Below are 20,475 nucleotides of genomic sequence, written 5' to 3'. Positions count from 1 at the left end.
GCACAGCGGACACACCAGGAACCGCGGTGTTGGCCGTCCAATGGCGCTAGCTGCGCAGCATTTGTGCACCGCCGCCGTCAGTGTCAGCCAGTTTGCCGTGGCATACGGAGCTCCATCGCAGTCTTTAACACTGGTAGCATGCCGCGACAGCGTGGACGTGAACCGTATGTGCAGTTGACGGACTTTGAGCGAGGGCGTATAGTGGGCATGCGGGAGGCCGGGTGGACGCACCGCCGAATTGCTCAACACGTGGGGCGTGAGGTCTCCACAGTACATCGATGTTGTCGCCAGTGGTCGGCGGAAGGTGCACGTGCCCGTCGACCTGGGACCGGACCGCAGCGACGCACGGATGCACGCCAAGACCGTAGGATCCTACGCAGTGCCGTAGGGGACCGCACCGCCACTTCCCAGCAAATTAGGGACACTGTTGCTCCTGGGGTATCGGCGAGGACCATTCCCAACCGTCTCTATGAAGCTGGGCTACGGTCCCGCACACCGTTAGGCCGTCTTCCGCTCACGCCCCAACATCGTGCAGCCCGCCTCCAGTGGTGTCGCGACAGGCGTGAATGGAGGGACGAATGGAGAGTCGCTTCTGCCTTGGTGCCAATGATGGTCGTATGCGTGTTTGGCGCCGTGCAGGTGAGCGCCACAATCAGGACTGCATACGACCGAGGCACACAGGGCCAACACCCGGCATCATGGTATGGGGAGCGATCTCCTACACTGGTGATCGTCGAGGGGACACTGAATAGTGCACGGTACATCCAAACCGTCATCAAACCGATCGTTCTACCATTCCTAGACCGGCAAGGGAACTTGCTGTTCCAACAGGGCAATGCACGTCTGCATGTATCCCGTGCCACCCAACGTGCTCTAGAAGGTGTAAGTCAACTACCCTGGCCAGCAAGATCTCCGGATCTGTCCCCCATTGAGCATGTTTGGGACTGGATGAAGCGTCGTCTCACGCGGTCTGCACGTCCAGCACGAACGCTGGTCCAAATGACGCGCCAGGTGGAAATGGCATGGCAAGCCGTTCCACAGGACTACATCCGGCATCTCTACGATCGTCTCCATGGGAGAATAGCAGCCTGCATTGCTGCGAAAGGTGGATATACACTGTACTAGTGCCGACATTGTGCATGCTCTGTTGCCTGTGTCTATGTGCCTGTGGTTCTGTCAGTGTGATCATGTGATGTATCTGACCCCAGGAATGTGTCCCCTTCCTGGGACAATGAATTCACGGTGTTCTTATTTCAATTTCCAGGAGTGTATGACGCCTTTGTACAGCTGATGAAATTATTGAAGAAGTGTATAACATTATTTTTCCTAATTACTTCTGGAGTTTTCCTTCCCAAGAGTCAGCACACTGACAGCTTTTGCTACTACGTCACCCTTGTTATTCCACAGTTTTGCTAATACAAGATCGGGTGTCAGATCCCAGCAGCTGCAACTACGTATGGATCCCTGTGGGCACCTATTAAGAAATTTCTTTTGTAACACTCTGTCTTAGGCATGACACAGCTAGTTTACTGTTTAAGCAGTTGTTTTTAAAACAATCGAGTGTCATTTGTGGAGAATCCAAACGTCCAATTTTCTGTCGTCTCGTTTACAGTGTCTTCTGTTTCTTTCCCTCCTCTCCAATATTCTTGGGAGTTCATTCCATAGAGCAATTTTTTATGTGGCCGTCTACTTCAGATTAGCTTCTCCCACACCTTACCTATGGTCTCGAAAAAGCAAACTTCTGTAGCTCTTTGAAACAAGTAGATATATCTTTTTGCCCTTTTGCAGGATTGCAATATTCGCAATTTGGTAAATATCTGGTATTCTTCCCTGCAGTAGATGCCAGGCTTGGAATAAATGCGGACTTTTTGCGTACGAGAGGCTCGTACGTCTTCAGCATCGTTGCCATCAGTTTTGCGCGACTTATTCGTTTACAGTTTCAAGATTTCTTTACTGCTCCTACCTTGGAAGAACCATCACTGTTCCACCGGCTCCTTTCCTGCTTTTCTTCCACAGTTCCCTGTATTCATCATATTCATCTATTTCGATGTCATCAGGAGAAAGTGTATTCATTAGTAGTTGTGCTGATTATTGTCTGCTTCTGACATGGTCCGTTTCCTAGTTTTAATGATGATAACGTTGTTGGTGATTTTCTCTATGGCAGACATTGTTATACGGCGTACTCCATGAGTCACATTCTGTACCACAAGTCGGTGTCAGCTCTCCATTGAGCCTGGTGCAAGCGGTCTTTTTTTTGTTTTTTGTTTTTTAAAAATGGCTCTGAGCACTATGGGACTTAACATCTATGGTCATCAGTCCCCTAGAACTTAGAACTACTTAAACCTAACTAACCTAAGGACATCACACAACACCCAGCCATCACGAGGCAGAGAAAATCCCTGACCCCGCCGGGAATCGAACCCGGGAACCCGGGCGTGGGAAGCGAGAACGATACCACACGACCACGAGCAGCGGGCGCAAGCGGTCTTTAAATTGCTGCTTAAGATCCCTGTACATGCTTATTTTTCATATTCTTTCTTCCGTCATGCTGCGTCATACAATCTTCCTGCTCTTGCAAACGCGGTGAAGTTCACAAGAGCCAAGGAAAATATGTCTGCAATGAGAGAGAACCGAAGTGAGAAGAAGTAGAATAGCGATTAGTAGCATTCGTCACGCCATCATCCCAAATAAGCGATCCCAAAGACACAGGTTGACAGATCCAATTCGTCACTCTAAGAAACAATTTGTTGACTGTTAGGTATTCTGCTTTTAAAACAGCCTCTTATTGGCGTAGGTTAAGTCGATTACGAGGAAAATCCTGAAACGATAATCGCAGAAAATATATATGTTTATAGATGCTGTTTGTTTCCTCGTGATAACGTTGCATTGGGTTAGCGGTGGACTATTGCCAGGGCGTGGTGACGTAACACGTGTGGTACGAGTTCGTGGTTTATCTGTGTCCGAGCCAGCTCTGCTTCGGCTCTAAGGGTAGCGTGGCGATCATTCGGTAAGCAAATTCAGCACGCTGCATAACAGGATAACTTTGACGCTTGGAAAGTTGTCGAGGAAAATCCGTGAATTCATCTTCCTTCAAAATATTCCACAGCTGCAAGCATCTCACGCCCTCTGCACGAACCACACAGTTACCTCGCCTTCGTGATAACTGACACCTACCCTTCATCAGACATACTATAGAGTAGTACGATGACAAGTGAACGTCAAAAGACTGTATAACCTCATGTTTATTGAATTATTAGACTAAAACGTTTGTTGCGTAACTCATCTCTACCTGGGTTATATGCCTTTGCAACATTGTCTATGCTCGCATGATTTAACTGTGACATTGTTTCTATTTCATTCATTTCGGTCATCGTTATACCTTACCGTCTTCCAGTGGAACTTTATCACCGCACTGAATGTCCCACTGAATAACCGTGAGGCTACGAAGATTGGCGCAGAACGATGATCCTTGTTTTCGACCGTGGCAGAAGTACCGAGGCGCCAGAGTTGCCTCTAATACGCCTTTGAAGCTCAAGTGAACATGGCCACTTTTCGGTTGACGACAATCTAATGCGAGTTTACGTCGAAACGAAATCCTAAACAGTTTGAACTGGTCAGGTTTTGGAAGCATCGATATTTTACATCGACTTTGAATATCGACAGTACACATTGGATTTCAAGACAGAGTGACGTACTGGTTAAGGAGCATGTACTGCGGAGGAGAGAATTTCAAGCCATCACACGGTCAACCGATTTCGATCTTGCAACACCCCTTTTCGTGTGTGTCCCTCTTTGTGCCCTCATAACCGCGACTAGAATACATATCGTTACAAAAGCTCTATTATCATGCTACTCACTGTGAATTGTAGCATAACGAATCGCCTGTTGAAAAGTGAGCGTAATTAACCTTAGATGTCCGCAGCTCGTGGTCGTGCGGTAGCGTTCTCGCTTCCCACGCCCGGGTTCCCGGGTTCGATTCCCGGCGGGGTCAGGGATTTTCTCTGCCTCGTGATGACTGGGTGTTGTGTGATGTCCTTAGGTTAGTTAGGTTTAAGTAGTTCTAAGTTCTAGGGGACTGATGACAATAGATGTTAAGTCCCATAGGTCTCAGAGCCATTTGAACCATTTTTAACCTTAGATAAATAACTGAAGAGCCAAAGAAACTGGTACACCTGCGTAATATCCTGTACGGCCCCCACGAGCACGCAGAAGTGCCGCAACACGACGTGGCATGAACTCGACTAATGCCTGAAGTAGTGCTGGAGGGAATTGACACCATGAATCTTGCAGGACCGTTTATAAATCCGTAAGAGTAAGAACAGCACGTTGCAAGGCTTCCCAGATGATCTCAATAATGTTCGTGTCTGGTGAGTTTGGTGGTCAGCGGAAGTCTTTAAACTCAGAAATGTGTTCCTTGAGCCACTCTGTAGCAAATCTGGACGTGTGGGGTGTTGCATTGTACTGGTGGAATTGCCCAAGTTCGTCGGAATGCACAATGGACGCGTGTGGATGCGCGTGATCAGGCAGGATGCTTACATACGTGTCATCTGTCAGAGTCGCATCTAGACTTATAGTGGTCCCAAATCACTCAAACTGCACACACCCCACACCATTATAGAGCGTCCACCAGCTTGACACGCAGGGTCCAATGATTCATGAGGTTGTCTCCATACCCGTACACGGTCATCCACTTGATACAATTTGAAATGAGATTCTCCGACCAGGCAACATGTTTCCATTCATCAACACTCCAATGTCGGTATTAACGGGTACAGACGAGGCGTAAAGCTTTGTGTCGTGCAGTCATCAAGGGTACACGAGCAGCCTTCGGCTCCGAAAGCCCGTATCAATGATGTTTCGTTGAATGGTTCGCACGCTGACAATTGTTGATGACGCAGCATTGAAATCTGCAGCAGTTTGCGCAAAGGTTGCATTTCTGTCACGTTGAACGATTCTCCCCTGTCATTATTGTTCCCGTTCTTGTAGGATCTTTTTCCAGCCCAAGCGTTGTCGGAGATTTGATGTTTTATCGGATTCCTGATACTCACGGTACACTCGTGAAATGGTCTTACGGCAAAATCCCCACTTCATCGCTACCTCGGAGATGCTGTGTCCCATCACTCGTGCGCCGACTATAACACCAAACTCATTTAACTCCCGATAACCTGCCGTGATAGCAGCAGTAACTGATGTATCAACTGCGCTAGGCACTTGCTGTCTTATATAGGCGTTGCGGACCGCAGCGCCGTATTCCGCCTGTTTACATGTCTCTGTATTTGAATACGCATGCCCTATATCAAATTTCTCTTTGTTCAATATCAAAATTACTTTCATAAGCATGAGAGTGGACCTAACCATTTGCAAACTAGGGCCCAACAGAAGCAGTCAAAGTGCGCTAAGGCAGAATTCCTCCAGCCTGCACTGTTACTATAAATATAACTCGTATTGTTAGTGTTACGCAACCGTTTTTGTCTAGACTACCACATACCACAATCAAATTCCATTAAATTGATAAACCCAGTCAATGTAAAGTAATTCCAAGCTAGAAATGAGAGTAAAAATGTGGTTGAAGATAATATCAGCGATTGCCATATTTACCCTCTAAATTTCTTTATTAATTTTTATTCGGGAGGATTTTTTAAATGTGTAGTTGGGGATCCTATTGACTGCACTTGAGCAGAGGGCAGCAGAACAGGAGAGATCGAGCCAAGGCCGGCCATTTGGCGGCGGAGGGGAGAGGGGAAGGGCGCAGTCCTCTTCAAAGGATAGGCACAACCACTACGTCAGGGGAAGGGGAACCAGGTAGAACTTCGGACCCGTATACTGTACGCCGGCCAAGCTCCATTGAAGAGGCGTCATACGCGTTGGCGTCCTAAATGATGGGAAGCTATTGTGTATTGTTCTTAACGTCGTGTGTCCACTGGCACTAGGTGGTGCACTGCGTGTGAACAATGATGAGGAGTACATTATCGCAATGCGCTGGCACTCTGCAGGAAGCTCGTATTCTGGGAACCGCCAGGCCCCGGATAGTGCGAATGTAAATCCTTTTCGCTTTAGTATAATTCTTTCAGCATTTTGATGTGCCACCATTAAACACACACAATGAAAATGTTTTTTTATACTCGTGTCTGCACACAGATGGATTTCGATTACTTTTGTTTTGGTAGACGTGTGTTATTTGTATTCGGATGTACGTATATGTTATCAAAGAGTGTGAGTGACAGTAAATTTTCAACTGGGTAAAGTAAGGGTGACTGTGACTTGACAGTTCTATGTTTAATAAGGAGAACCATTTGTCATTCTGTATAAACTCGGCTTCTTCACAGGGAAGTTAACGGCCACTTTAAATATTGTGAGACTTGCAAGACAAGTTGACAATAAGTGAATTTGAAATCTCGGTTAACAGAGCGATAGCGATTCCGGAAAGATAACATACGCACACACACACACACACACACACACACACACACACACACACACACACACACACTAAACACTTACTTCATCACAGAACCAGAGATGATCACACCAGAAGTTATAGAGAGTGGAAGTTATTAAACAACGGCTGTGATGGCATAAACTCTGTTCCTCTGTTTTTTGACAGGGGAGCGAGCAGGATTCCTCGCAGAGTTAAGCAAAACTTTCCAACACTGTTTGCTAGGTTACGTGCTAACTTAACCTCAACTGCCTCCTTAATAACCAATAGCTGGAAATGGATGTCAGAATCTCCACGTTGTTGTACGAAGTCTGTTCAAAAAGTCCCAGAATATTCGTAATTTCGCGCCAATGATGTGTTGAGCGAAATGCGGTTGGCATCCCTGCACACGTCTGTATTTAATGTGTAACTTGCGAAAGTTTCATTGTTGTATGTTTGTTGGTTACAATTCAGTTCTGTATCGAGTGGAACTTTGTGTCGCACAGTTTGCGAATTTAGATATGGCAGAGTTAGAGGTGCAATGGGTCTGCGATAAATTTTGCCTGAAACTCAAGAAAACCTTTAAAGAGACATGCCAAATGATGCAGGAGCCTACGGTGAAGAGTGCTAAGCCGTACTCGGCATTAGGAATGGTTCACACGGTTTAAAAATGGCCAGACGGAAGTTACAAATGACTCTTGTTCAGGACGCCCTTCGACGTCTACCGAGGAAGTTCATGTAAGGAACGTCAACGAATTGTGCGTGCCAGTCGAAGAATTTCTCTCCGAGAGATTGCAGAAGAATGTAATATGTCAGGTGGATCGTGTCGTGAAATGCTGACAAAGCGTCTTGGAATGCATCGCATTTCCGCCAAGTTCGTCCCACGGCTCATGAGTCAAGACCAGAAAGACCGCTTCGTAATCTGTGAAGAGCTTTTGCATCTCGCAAATGGTGTTCCTTAAGAGAATCATAACTGGTGGTGAGAGATGGGACTACGGGTATGATGTTGAGACTAATGCTCAAAGCTTCAAAGAAAGCTCGTCGGGTCAGGTCAAATGTCAAACCCATGCTGAAAGTTTTCTTTGACTTTGGAGATTAGTTCATTACGAATTCGTGACACGGTGACAAGCTGTTAGTCGATGATACTATCGGGACGTGTTGCGATTCCTGTGAGAGAATGTGAATAGGAAACGGCCAGAGATGTGTCTAGACAATAAAGTTGAAAATCCCGTTGAAAGGACGAAGATCTGCAACAATAGACGATATAAAGGAAAGTTCACTGACGGCGCCTCGCGCTATCCAGCAAAAGGCTTACCAAGAATGCTTCCGGAAGTGGAAATGGCGTTGGGAGCGATGTATCAATTGTAGAGAATAGTATTTCGAAGAAGACCATGAACAATAAGTAAATGCTAACTGTAGAAAAATTTTGTGGACAAAGTTTCGGAATTTTGTTGAACAGACCTCGTATTCATACGATGACCGGTGCCAAGACAGTGTTCTGCAATAGCCGATATGCCCGGCTGTTGTAAGCGTATGGTCGGCCGCTGTGGCCGAGCGGTTCTAGGCGCTTCAGTCTGGAACCGCGTTGCTGCTGCGCTCGCAGGTTCGAATCCGGCCTCGGGCATGGGTGTGTGTGATGTCCTTAGGTTAGTTAGGTTTAAAGTAGTTCTGAGTCTAGAGGACTGATGACCTCAGATGTTAAGTCGCAAAGTGCTTAGAGCCTTTTGAACCATTTGTAAGCGTGTGTTAATATGTGACGCTTATGTTCAGTACACCGCTCCTCCACGGTCCTGATAGTCTGGTCTGTGTATGACATGCCACAAATGCAAGGAATACTATAGACGTCGTCAAACCAAGATCCTCCTTAACAGAACCTAAAAGCACTCTCATCTTAGATGGAGATTTTTTTCTGTTTTGTCGCACTATGAAAAATTAGCATTAGCAATGTTTTTGGGCGTTGCTCTTTCTTCGGTATGTTTGGTGAGATTTTCCAGTGGTTTATTCAACATTTCATTCGATGTGTTAATAAAATACACGAGTAGTGCAGTAATTTACCGTATTACAGAATTCCAGAGCGACTGTGGGGAGTTATTTGTCTTAGTTGCTGAGTAATACTTTCCAGTCACTTCAGCGCAGAGTCAAGTTTTATAACTTTTTTAGTTATTCCAACATTAAATACGACAGAGTTTTTTCCTGGTTCCGTTGATCAGTCACGTTTCTGCCCCTTTACTTGTCAAGGAGATTTCACTTTCATTTAAATTTTGCTGGATTCTTGCACGAACGTGGTCATTACTGGTAGAAAGATTAATTTAGGGCGGAATTCTGTTTTACTACATTCTCTTGGCAGTAAATTGTCTATACTCACTTTTGTTGCTACTTCACTCTATCTCCTTCTGTTTGCACTTTTACAGTTACTACACTCAGTTCCCATATAGCAACCCCCTTTGACCTCAATTACTTAATTATTTAACGCACTCTCAGTTTGTGCTATGTCTTCTCCGATTGCAGACAGTATTGGTCTTTGTGAGCAGTCGCTGGTGGACTGCCACTCACATTATACAGGCGATCAACATTAATGGTGACAATTTATCTGAGCTAGTTTTGGTTTTAGTCACTAATCACAGCCAATACTTTGCTATAACACTTGAACACTAACTCGAAACTGCTATTAAATAAACTGAATTTATTCTCAGTATTGGGGGTGCTGTGAAACTGTGGCTTTATACGTTGCTATAACAATAGCGTTAGGAACTATTTAAGGAATGGTGACTTTACTAAATCACTTACCGTTATTCTTTTGTCAGCATTAGCGGAGATGACATGACTGAAAACTACTCTTATTTTGGACTTGCTTCGCGCCTAAGTTCAAGGACTGAAAATACGTCATTAGCAACAGCAGCTGTTTGTAACTGGAAAAGCGACATACGTGTTGTTGAAAAGTCATCTTCGAAACCACGCACAACGTCGCCTCTCCCACTTAACGTTACTGCTCCTTGCATTTACCAATCACTCACGTAACCTTGTTACTCTTTTTTCTTTCTTTATTACTTGAGTTGCAATATATTCCCCCGTTACCCTGCCGCATTCCTTCCTATCTTCCATAGCTCAGGGTATGAGTCCATGCAATTGTAAACTATACGTATTGCTTAGTTCTTCACAGATAGCTTATTATATCTGTCAATCTACCATGTACTTCCACTCTTCCCAAGCTTTATCACTGCCTTCAAATCCTGAAAAGACACGCTCCGTGCTTCACTTTGTTTACCCATCTACCTAAGCCCACACATATACCATACCAATTCATAAAGTTTCCTCATCTTCTCCAACATCTATGTCGTATTTTCTTCTCCGACATCTACCTTAAACTTGAGCGACAACAAGCTATATTCCCTGAGTACTTGAGAACCCTGGCGTGCTGCCCGTCTTTCTCATCTCATGCTGCCTTCTCTTTTATCTCCTAATACATGTTCTTCTTCGTAGAGTTTCAGTCGCAGTTCATTCCAGGACCACGATTTCACAACATAACCTACTCATGCCACGCCATCCTAAATGAAACTATCCTTTTCTTGCCCAGCTGATATCCCATGCTCACATTCATCCTTTCAGTTCGTCTCCACATGAGTACCCCCATCGTTTCCATCATAATATCCTCCCCAATATTTCCCACATCCTAACCCCTACCTACATTCAGCAGGAAACTCCGTCGTATCATTCTCAACAAAGAGAATGTACATCGTATCATAATCTTCATCTTTTCATGAACACAAACACCTGATTTTAGCAGAAATTTGATCTCTGCCACACTATCCGCAGTTGGATATTACATAACGCGTAAATGAACTGAAAACTGTAATGTATGGCTGTAATGTCTGCTGTAACTATTTTCAAGTTTCAGCAGTCGAAATCGTCGTCACATATGCTGAAGACATTCTGGTAGTTGTCTCAGAACATTCCAGGCTAAGCTGCAGGCAAAAGTAACATGTGCTCTATTAATGATGCAGCAGTGGTATTTTAACAATAAACTCATAGCAGCTAACCATAAGAGAAATCTTGTGCTTCTAAAAGATAGATAGCCCATTAAAAAAAGTTCTATGCCAAAAAGGAGGTATTTAGATTCGTAGGACTCAAGTGTGCAGGGATTTTGATTTACCCATAGACCAAAAAAGAATTTCCTCCGGTACACCTGAGTAAAATCACTGAGGATGTATGCAAAATCATCCACAAGTTAGCCGGAGATGGAATTGGGACCTATAAATTACTGTTGGCACCTGTGAGGCAATATCAAAGACAATATGATGGATGAGAATGTGGAGAGGTCAATACGCGCAGATCATGTTGTATTACAGTGTCCTCTAAACTATGACATTAGGAGAGCCAATTCTGTAGATCTATTCCTTCACTATTCACTAACACAGACAGATTCCTCTCCTGCTGTACATAGTTTTGCCAACTAAATATCCCACAGTGAACTTGTAAGGCTCAGGGCACAAAGGAATAAAAAATATTTGAAGTGTCAAACACTTAAGATTGCCTCAGTTACATTTAGGGACATCGTTTGGTATAATTACTGTTTCCGTGTTCTTTTTGCATATGTATCTTTTTTATAATTGGATTTCAAATGTTATAATTTTTACATCATACCTTCTGTCATAAAAACTTAGTTATTGACATCTCAGTTAGTTCCACTGAGACCCACAAAACCACTGGGCTTCATTTGGGATACAAAAGTCGCATACTAGCAGTATCAGTTATGTGTGTTAAGTTTTGCCTTTTGCAGCAAAGAACTGGTTGGCAACACAGTTTGCATTTAGAACTAACTGAAAAAGGTTCATTTGTAAGGAATACATATAAATTACTTTTTGGGACGTAATTATAGGATTGAATCTTAGTGTATTTTATTTTTGATCATCATTATTTCAGTTTCCTTCCTTAGATTTTTATTCTATTATTATTATTATTATTATTATTATTATTATTACATCATACCTTCTGTCATAAAAACTTAGTTATTGACAACACAAAGTTAGTTCCACTGGGAACCACAAAACCACATCATTATTTCTTCTTGACAACTACTGAGGCTCTCATCGAGAATCCACGTACAAAACGGACCTCGTGATGGTGGGAGAAATGTCGGTATTTCGGAGAATGGATGGCTCCAAAGGAAGAACTTCCGCCTGGACAATCGGAGAAGTGGTCAATGTGGAGATCTCTCAGTAGATTACGATCAAACACAACGAGATGCAAGACTAATTTGCGGACTTAGGGTTTCTCTGTGGACTCAGTTCTTTGCCAGTGTGCCGTTGGGCAGACTAACAGCCATTTCCATCTGTGTTCCTCATCACCAACCACCTGCGCCGGCCGCTGTGGTCGAGCGGTTGAAAGGCGCTTCAGTCCGGAACCGCGCTGCTGCTACGGTCGCAGGTTCGAATCCTGCCTCGGGCATGGATGTGTGTGATGTCCTTAGGTTTAACTAGGTGTAAGTAGTTCTAGGTCTAGGGGACTGATGACCTCTGATGTTAAGTGCCATAGTGGTTAGAGCTATTTGAACCACTTGAACCAACCACCTGCACCACGCAAGACCTTATGAGAGCTACACCAAATGCACTTGAAGTGTCCAATTTTTGGTCTTTTTTGTGTAAAATTTATATATATATAATTTATGTTATATGTTATAAATATTTATAGAGCTACTCTTGTCTTCACTACTTATGTCACTAGTATGACATACTTAAAGCAAAACATATTGTTTATTACTAATTATTGGTTAGATGTAAGAGAGGGCCTATTGAATCTAAAATTTCCCGGGTACATCCACAAATTAAATGTGCGTGGCTTCCCAAAGCGAAATTTCTCCATGGTCGAAAGTCCAATTCCTCAGAACGCATTTGACTGCACCAGCAGCCATACCGAAGCGATGAGTACCTACAATGCGTGCTGTGCTGTCTCGGGCTCTCAAAAGCTGGCTATGGATGAGCAACGTAATCACATACGCGCTGAAGTGGCATCTAACTCTTCGGATATTGTCAATAAAAGGAATTCTTGGTTTGAAACTCCCGTTTCTTGAGCCTCAGATCAGTTCCGTAAAAATAAAAGCGTGTGTCTCATGTGTCAAGTGATCTCAGTCTTCAGTGGAGACTCTACACTCCACTGCCTGAGACACAGCTCGAAGAAAAGACATACGACGAAAATATTACAAAACAAGTAGACATCACAGAAATAAAAATTATAAAAGGAACCAAAATCATGAACGGGCGGGTAAAATGTCATTGTGATTATTTCCACGATGGACGCAGAGCAAAACGAGGTGAATCCCTAAGGGTGAAACAGAAAAGGACCTTCTTACGGCAAGAAAGAGACCCTGGTTTTCGGTGTGATCTCTCGAAAGAGAGCAACATTTCTCAGAGCGCTGTTCTAAACGCATTTCAGAGAGTAGCAATCGCAATAAAATTAAGGCATCAGATCGGATCAAATTCTTTCGACTACGATTGCTCTTGAGGCAATAAAGGTCAAATGGGAACTTCAATGAACGCTATTATCCGATACTATAGTGGCAGTCGACGGTATGCACCTGTTAATTAAAAATTTTCGTCTACATCGCAATTGGTAAATAATTGCTAAACAGTATCCCAATCTTAATGTTAAAGCTACTTGTAACGCGACAAACTGGTTAAATACTTTAAACATATCCCGTAAGAAATGTATTATTTTCTTTTTTATTATTTTTACGAAGCAATCATCATTATGTGAGAACTTTTATGTCACAAAATGTGTATTTTACATCACAGATTGAATAACTTATGCCAGTTATAACTCAAAGACTATTTGCATAAAGCTAATAACGAATCTGTTTACTATATTCATTTTTTGTGAAATAAACGGCGTTTTGGAGTTCCTGTTCTGGCTGCTTGTATCCATTACTGCTGGTGTCTGCATTCATTGTAGAACCTTTCGTCGCTACCAAATTAATTTTATTCCGATGATTTCCTGGGTTCCAGGAAAGGTATCAGTAAATTCTGAACGTATTTTTTTTGAAAGCAGAACAACCGACTGCTCATCGCATCGCCTCAGGTAAGCACTGCAGTTTCAACAAGTCGAACCTGCAGATCTACTTTTATGCAGTCCGAATTAATCTTCATTATCACTTTTTACGTGGTAGTCCCTGTCACGGTCAACGAGCCTTCATACAATAGCCACCACGGCATGATACATCAAAAGATCACAACGAGAGGTAGTATAGTATTTAATGACAGTAATTCAGCGCTGTAGAAAATTTTGTGGCACCTTTTGTGCCAAATTATTAACCACATTGTGCCTTCACATTTGCGGCGTGGCTTTCCCGAGGCAAATCTTCATTCATGCACTGCATAATTTCAGCACCGTTTAAACATTTCACTTAATTTTATCTGCCAGAAAGGAGAGATACTTTACGTAGTGTTAGTGTGACCTGGCCTCGATAGGTACACGAGTCAGCGTGAAAGCTGCTGGTCACAGTATCATCTTCCAAAATTATCCTTTCTTCTATGTCTTTTGAATTACAATCATACTGCAAAGACGCTCTGACCAAAGTAAATTACTGAAGGTATCACAAATGGTTCAAATGGCTCTGAGCACTATGGGACTTAACTTCTGAGGTCATCAGTCCCCTAGAACTTAGAACTACTTAAACCTAACTAACCTAAGGACATCACACATATCCATGCCCGAGGCAAGATTCGAACCTGCGACCGTAGCAGTCGCGCGGTTCCAGACTGAAGCGCCTAGAACCGCTCGGTCACACCGGCCGGCGAAGGTATCAGAGTCATGGACTAGCTGAGTAATGGTATTTCTATCATGAGGTAATTTGGTGAGTAGGGTTGTGAGCCAATCGCTATTGAGCATTGCAGCGCAGTCTCAGCTTTTTGCTGCTTTAGAACACACAAAGTATTCCAGCCTATTCCTGTCTGCGACTCCGGGTGGTCTTCCACGAGCAGCACTATTTGTTGCTACCACGTTCATGCTACGTACGACTGATGTAGTGACTTTCTCTGACGTTGCTTTGTGATTGTCATTCTCAAGAAACGAGTTCTAAAAATATGGTAAGAATGCAGCTAGCATTTTGACATCTTAGCGTATTATATGTTTACAGTATTTTCATATCTTCAATGTGCTTTTACTTGTGCTCAAAATTAGCATTCATTGTCCACTAAGGCAGTCAGTTGACAATCTACATGTTACTGAATTGGGATTTCATTAATACATCCGTAACTCAAAGTCGTAGGTGTGTTGAATACATCACATTCACATTTATTTACAAAATATTTGATCAGCCGAACATCCGCAACTGAGGAACGTATTAATAGGATAAAAATCTACTTCAGTTCCCAGTAATTTTTTATTTGTTACACGACCGGTTTCGAAGCCTGACCTCCATCTTCAGGAACTACAAAATACTTATGGAAACATAAATGTGTATCAGTCTGGCCAGTCAGTCATGAGGGGTCACATTCACGCCAAAACAAAACGCACGGGAGCGTAGGACCAGCAGCTGGGGGAACCTGCCTTACAGCCAAAACAGGCACCTGAAGATGGAGTTTTCGGTTACGAAACCGGTGGTGTAACAAATAAAAATTTACTCGCCACTGAAGAGGGTTTTTATTCTATTAACTCATTTATTTAAATGATTACTTATATGAATGCATGGTGTCAGTTCTTTCGGACATGTCCGAAACAAGAAACACCGTGCATTTATATAAGTAATCATTTAAAGAAATGAATTAATAGAATTAAAATCGTCTTCAGTTGCCAGTAAATTTTTGTTACCCATCCGGCCGCAACGCGTTCTCTGCCCTGGCGCCGCACAGCTTCGAAAACGAATTCGCCTTGCCTTGTACCAATTCTAGGCAGCCAATTATCTCGATTGCATTAGCATAATGTCAGGTGATGACCTCATCTGCCACGTGGATCGTTTGCGGACAGTTGTACTCTTTTGCATCAATGTTTATAGTTTGATTCGTAATAATTACACATTGAACTGAAGCTCCTATGACTTATTTACATTCCAATTAATGAATTCATGTTTAAAGAAACTACTATTTACACGGCATCATATGCATTTTGCGCTCTGCTCTTAGCTTAGAGTAAGAACTCTCATCCATCCTCTGCCCTCATTGGAATGTTAGTCAATGTGAGGCAAAATTGCAATCAGTATAAGCTCTTTTTTCAGAACTGCTATCAGTAGAAACCTTTGGTTATCCTTTGCTTGCTTTTCAGGTTCAGAGGAACAGAAGAGTGCCTCCTGCTGATCATACATTCGACATGCCTGCATAAGCACAATATTCAGCGTAACTGCAATTTAAATTATCTCTCATCTTATCCTGTTATCTAATGCATTGTATGTGCTGTCTGCTAGAATATATTCTTCATAATATTCTTATATATACCTGGCTGCAGCTTTAATGTTTATGTGTTTCTCTAATGCCCGAATTTTTTCATATCTTGATAATTGACGTGTGTGGACATTATTCAGTGTAGTTCAGGATCTGAAGCTGTTATTTTCTGTTGTCGGTGAAGATCCCACTGTTTCTCACAGTTTTTATAAGATGAATGTGTTGCACAGGTGACTTAGTTTTTTATTTGTACATAAAGCAGCAAATATGGAGACTTTTTACAAAGTGAGAGAAATAGTTAACATATCTGCTTGTGACATATTAGACGAAAATTCAAGTTGCATCTCTAAATTGGTTAATATTGGCATTCAAGTATCATCTGAGAAATTTTGTAATTCAAGTTGAGGTTTCTCTGTTAGTTTAAGTGATACTTAAGGTATACCCAAATGTTTTGAGGGAATGTTATATTCTGCGCCATGAACATGATGAGGTATTTGTCAGACTTTGCAGTGTTGGTGGTGTATGAACAACCATATTAAGTGAAGATAATTTTGTGGCACTGAATTTCTTTTTCGATGATTCTATTGATACTATGTGATATACTCTGAATTGTGAAGTGAATTCTAATTTCATTTTGCACTAAAATATTATTTTTCAATTTTAATTTGAAAGGTTAATTTACCATTGTGAACTGCTGTGTGGGGACCTCTCTTGAAGTTATCATTGCAAATTTTCTTTATTTAAATGTATGTATGAAATATTACTGTGCATTTAATGTACACTATTGCATGGGACTTAGGACTGAAATTTTCACTGTTGATTCTTAGGAGTTGTGTGTGTGTTATAGAGTACTCATGTGAGTATGCAGTTTATTAGTTAATAGTTGGTTGCTTCCGTATCGTTAACGAAATTTAGTAGTGAACCTCCTGTAGGATGTTCCAACAGGCAGATTGATTACAGTGGAATAATAGAGGCAAGTTTGACTGTCGGTCCCATTCTTTTACTCCGTAGTGGGAGAAATTCTAGCTTTGGCAGAGTCAGAAAGTGAATCAAAGTGCCCATCCAGTGGCCCCTTTCGCTGTTGGTCTTGAATATGACTTGCATAGAATGCAATGTATAATCATTTTCACATTTCTTAAGGGTGAATTGAAATTAATGGGTACGATTATTTTATTGAAATCATTTACTCATACAAAGTGCTTACTAGACTTTGAAATTTTAATTTGTTGAATTTTTTAATTTTTATAACTATCGCTTTAGTTTGGATTTCAGATACAGCTAACGATCGTGCTAAGATCCTGAAACCATGTTGGTGTATAGTGACACACTGTGTAACACTTTAGTCAGTAAAAGCATTTTACAACTGTAACCAATTTGTTGACCATGAACTTTATGTTTCTATGATTTATTAACATTCCTATGTCACTAATGAGTTCATGTTTAAAGATGTGGTTATCTACGTGGCACTAAATACATTTTGCATCTGCTTTCAACTTTGGGTATGAGTTCTCAGCCACCCTCTGCAGTCATCCTGAAGGATTGGCCAGATGAAAAATCGTTTCTCAATTTTACAATAGAAAGACTATTGGCCACAGCGTACCTTCTGTAATTTTAATGTGGATGGATCCACACAACGTCGCTAAACATCCAGGATTAAGGATGAAGACTATGAAATTGCGAAAATGGAGGTAGGCAAAGATCGAAATGAAGCAGCAACAGATGAGGTGGCGTTGTTATTGTTGTTGTGGTCTTCATTCCGAAGACTGGTTTGATGCAGCTCTATCCTGTACAACCCTCTTCATCTCCGAACTGATACCTGCATCTTTCTGAATCTGCTTACTGTGTTCATCTTTTGGTCTTCCTATATGACCTTTACCCCCTACACGTCCTCCAGTATTATACTGGTGATCCCTTGATGTCCCACAATGTGTCCTATCAACCGATCCCTTCTTTTCGTCAAGTTGTACCACAAATTTCTTGGCTCTGCAGTTCTATTCAGTATCTCCTCATTAGTTACATGATCTCCCCACCTAATCTTCAACTTTTTCTGTAAACCACATTTCAAAATCCTCTATTCTTTTCTTGTCTAAACTGTTGTCCATGTTTCACTTCCATAGATGGCTACACTCCAGACAAATATCTTCACAGAGAATCTCCTAACACTAATCAGTATTCGATGTTAACAAATTTCTCTTCGTCAGAAACAATTTTTTTGCCATTTCCAGTCTACACTTTATATCCTCTCTGCTTCAGCCATCATCAGTTACCTTGCTGCCCACATAGCAAAACTTATCTATTACTCATCAACTGCTGTATTGTTTCCTGATCAGAATCACCTAATTTAATTCGACTACATTCCACTATCCTTTTTTGTTATTTTGTTAATGTTAATTTTCTATCCTCTGCTCAAGATGGTGTCTATTCTCTTCAACTCCTTTTCCAAGTCCTTTGATGTCTCTGGGAGAATTAGAATGTAATCGGCAAACCTCAAAGAACCTTACTGCTTGCTCAGTGAACATATTGGACATCATCAGGGATAGGTTACAGCCCTGTCTCACTTCCTTTTCAACCACTGTTCCGCTTTCATGCCCATCGACTCTTATAACTGCTGTCTGGTTTTTGTACAAGTTATAAATAGCCTATTGAAACTTTGTTTTACCTCTGATAGCTTCAGGATTGCAACGAGAGTATTCCAGTCAACATTGTTGAAAGCTTTATCTAAGTCTACAAATGCCATAATCGTAGGTTTACCTTTCCTTATCCTATCTTCTAACAGAAGCCGTAAAGCCAGTATTGCCTCACGTGTTCCCAATACCCTCAGGATTCAAATCAATCTTCCCTGAGGTCGGTTTCTACAAGTCTTTCCACTCTTCTGCAAAGAATTCGTGCTAATATTTTACAACCACGACTTATTAAACTGATAATTCGATAATATTCACACTTGGTAGTAGCTGCCTTCTTTGTAATTCGAATTATTACGTGCTTCTTGAAGTCTGAGGGTATTTCGCTTGTCTCGTGCATCTTGCACGCCAGATGGAGTAGCTTTGTCAGTGGTGGCTCAGGGGCTTTATTACGATGTAGGTCTTTCAGTGTTCCGCAAAATTCTACTCACAGTAACATATCTCCCATGTCATCTCTATCTACGTACTCTGTCCTTTCTGTAGTGTTGCCTTCAAGTTGATCTCCCTTGTATAGATCCTCTATGTACTCCTTCCACGTTTCAGCTTTCTCTTCTTTGCTTGGTAATGGTTTTCCATCAGAGCTGTTGATATTCATATAGCTGCTTCTCTTTTCTCCAAAGGTCTCTATAATTTTCGTGTAGGCGGTATCTATCTTCCTCCTAGTGAAATATGCTTCTAAATCCTCGCATTAACTGTTATGGTCATTTATGCTTAGCCATTTTGCACTTCCCGGCAGTCTCATTTTTTAGATATTTTTATTCCTTTTCGCCTGCTTCATTTGTCGCATTTTTATACTTTTTCCTTTCATGAATCAATTTCAGTATCTCCTGTGCTATCCAAGGATTTGTAACAGAAGTCTTTTACTTATTTGGTCCTCTGCCGCTTTCACTTCTTCATTTCCTAAAGCTACCCTTTCGTGTTCTAATGTATTCCTCTCCCCGGTTCCAGTCAATCGTTGCCTGACGCCCCCTCTGAAAGTCTCAAGAACGTCTTGTTCTTTCAAGTTATCCAGGCCCCATCTCTTTCATTTCCTACCTTCTTGCAATATCTTCTGTTTTAATCTACAATTCGTAACAAATGTGCTGACTCCACATATGCTCCTGGAAATGTCTTAACGTTTAAAATCAGATTCCGAAATCTCTGTCTTACCGTTATGCAATCAGGCTGAATGCTGTCGGTGTATTCAGGTCTCTTCCATATACACGGCTTTCCTTCGTGATTCTTAAACCAAGTGTTAGCGATAATTAGATTATGCTCTGTGCTAAATTCTACCAGGCGGCTTCCTCTTTGATTCCTTTCCCACAGTCCATATTCACCTTCTATTTTTCTGCTCTTCTTTCTGGAACGTGTCAAACAGGCGCGACAGAACTGCGAGATGGATAGATTTGACCATGTATGCTGTTCTCATACTGCAGCGGTGTTTACGTTAGTCTCGAGTCACTTTTTGTTTCTTGAACACTAATGTTTGAGTTTCAGGATTTTAATAATTTGGTTGGATTATGATACATAGAAATTTAGTGTATCTAATCAATCATAGTCTTACCGATTTCAATTGTTATGTAACAAATTAACAAACCGAATCATTAAGTAGGGATCTCACAAACCACACACACACACGCACGCACGCACACACACACACACACACACATATATATATATATATATATATATATATATATATATATATATATCATGTATATATATATATATACATATATATATATATACATATATATATATATATATATACATGGTGGGTGTATTTACGCTTGTACCATGTTGACGGGCCACTTACCTGGAGCTTCTACTAGGGTTCGTCCCAATATCCTGTAGAACCCGGTCCTACTAATCTGGCATACGCATAGTCCACCGCCTCCCTGCATTTCCGTCCGTCTGGAATGACCCATGATCGCACAAACGCCCAGACAGGGGCATGAAATATTGTGTGATGTGGTTGGTGTCTGTGGGGGTACTTGTTTTGGTATAGCTGTGCTGCCTCTCGGCCGTTTCC

Source organism: Schistocerca piceifrons, chromosome 2 (genome assembly GCF_021461385.2).
Source record: "Schistocerca piceifrons isolate TAMUIC-IGC-003096 chromosome 2, iqSchPice1.1, whole genome shotgun sequence".
NCBI classification, from domain to species: Eukaryota; Metazoa; Arthropoda; class Insecta; order Orthoptera; family Acrididae; genus Schistocerca; species Schistocerca piceifrons.
The sequence above is the reverse complement of the archived record's forward strand: the minus strand, read 5'-3'. Positions refer to the sequence as shown.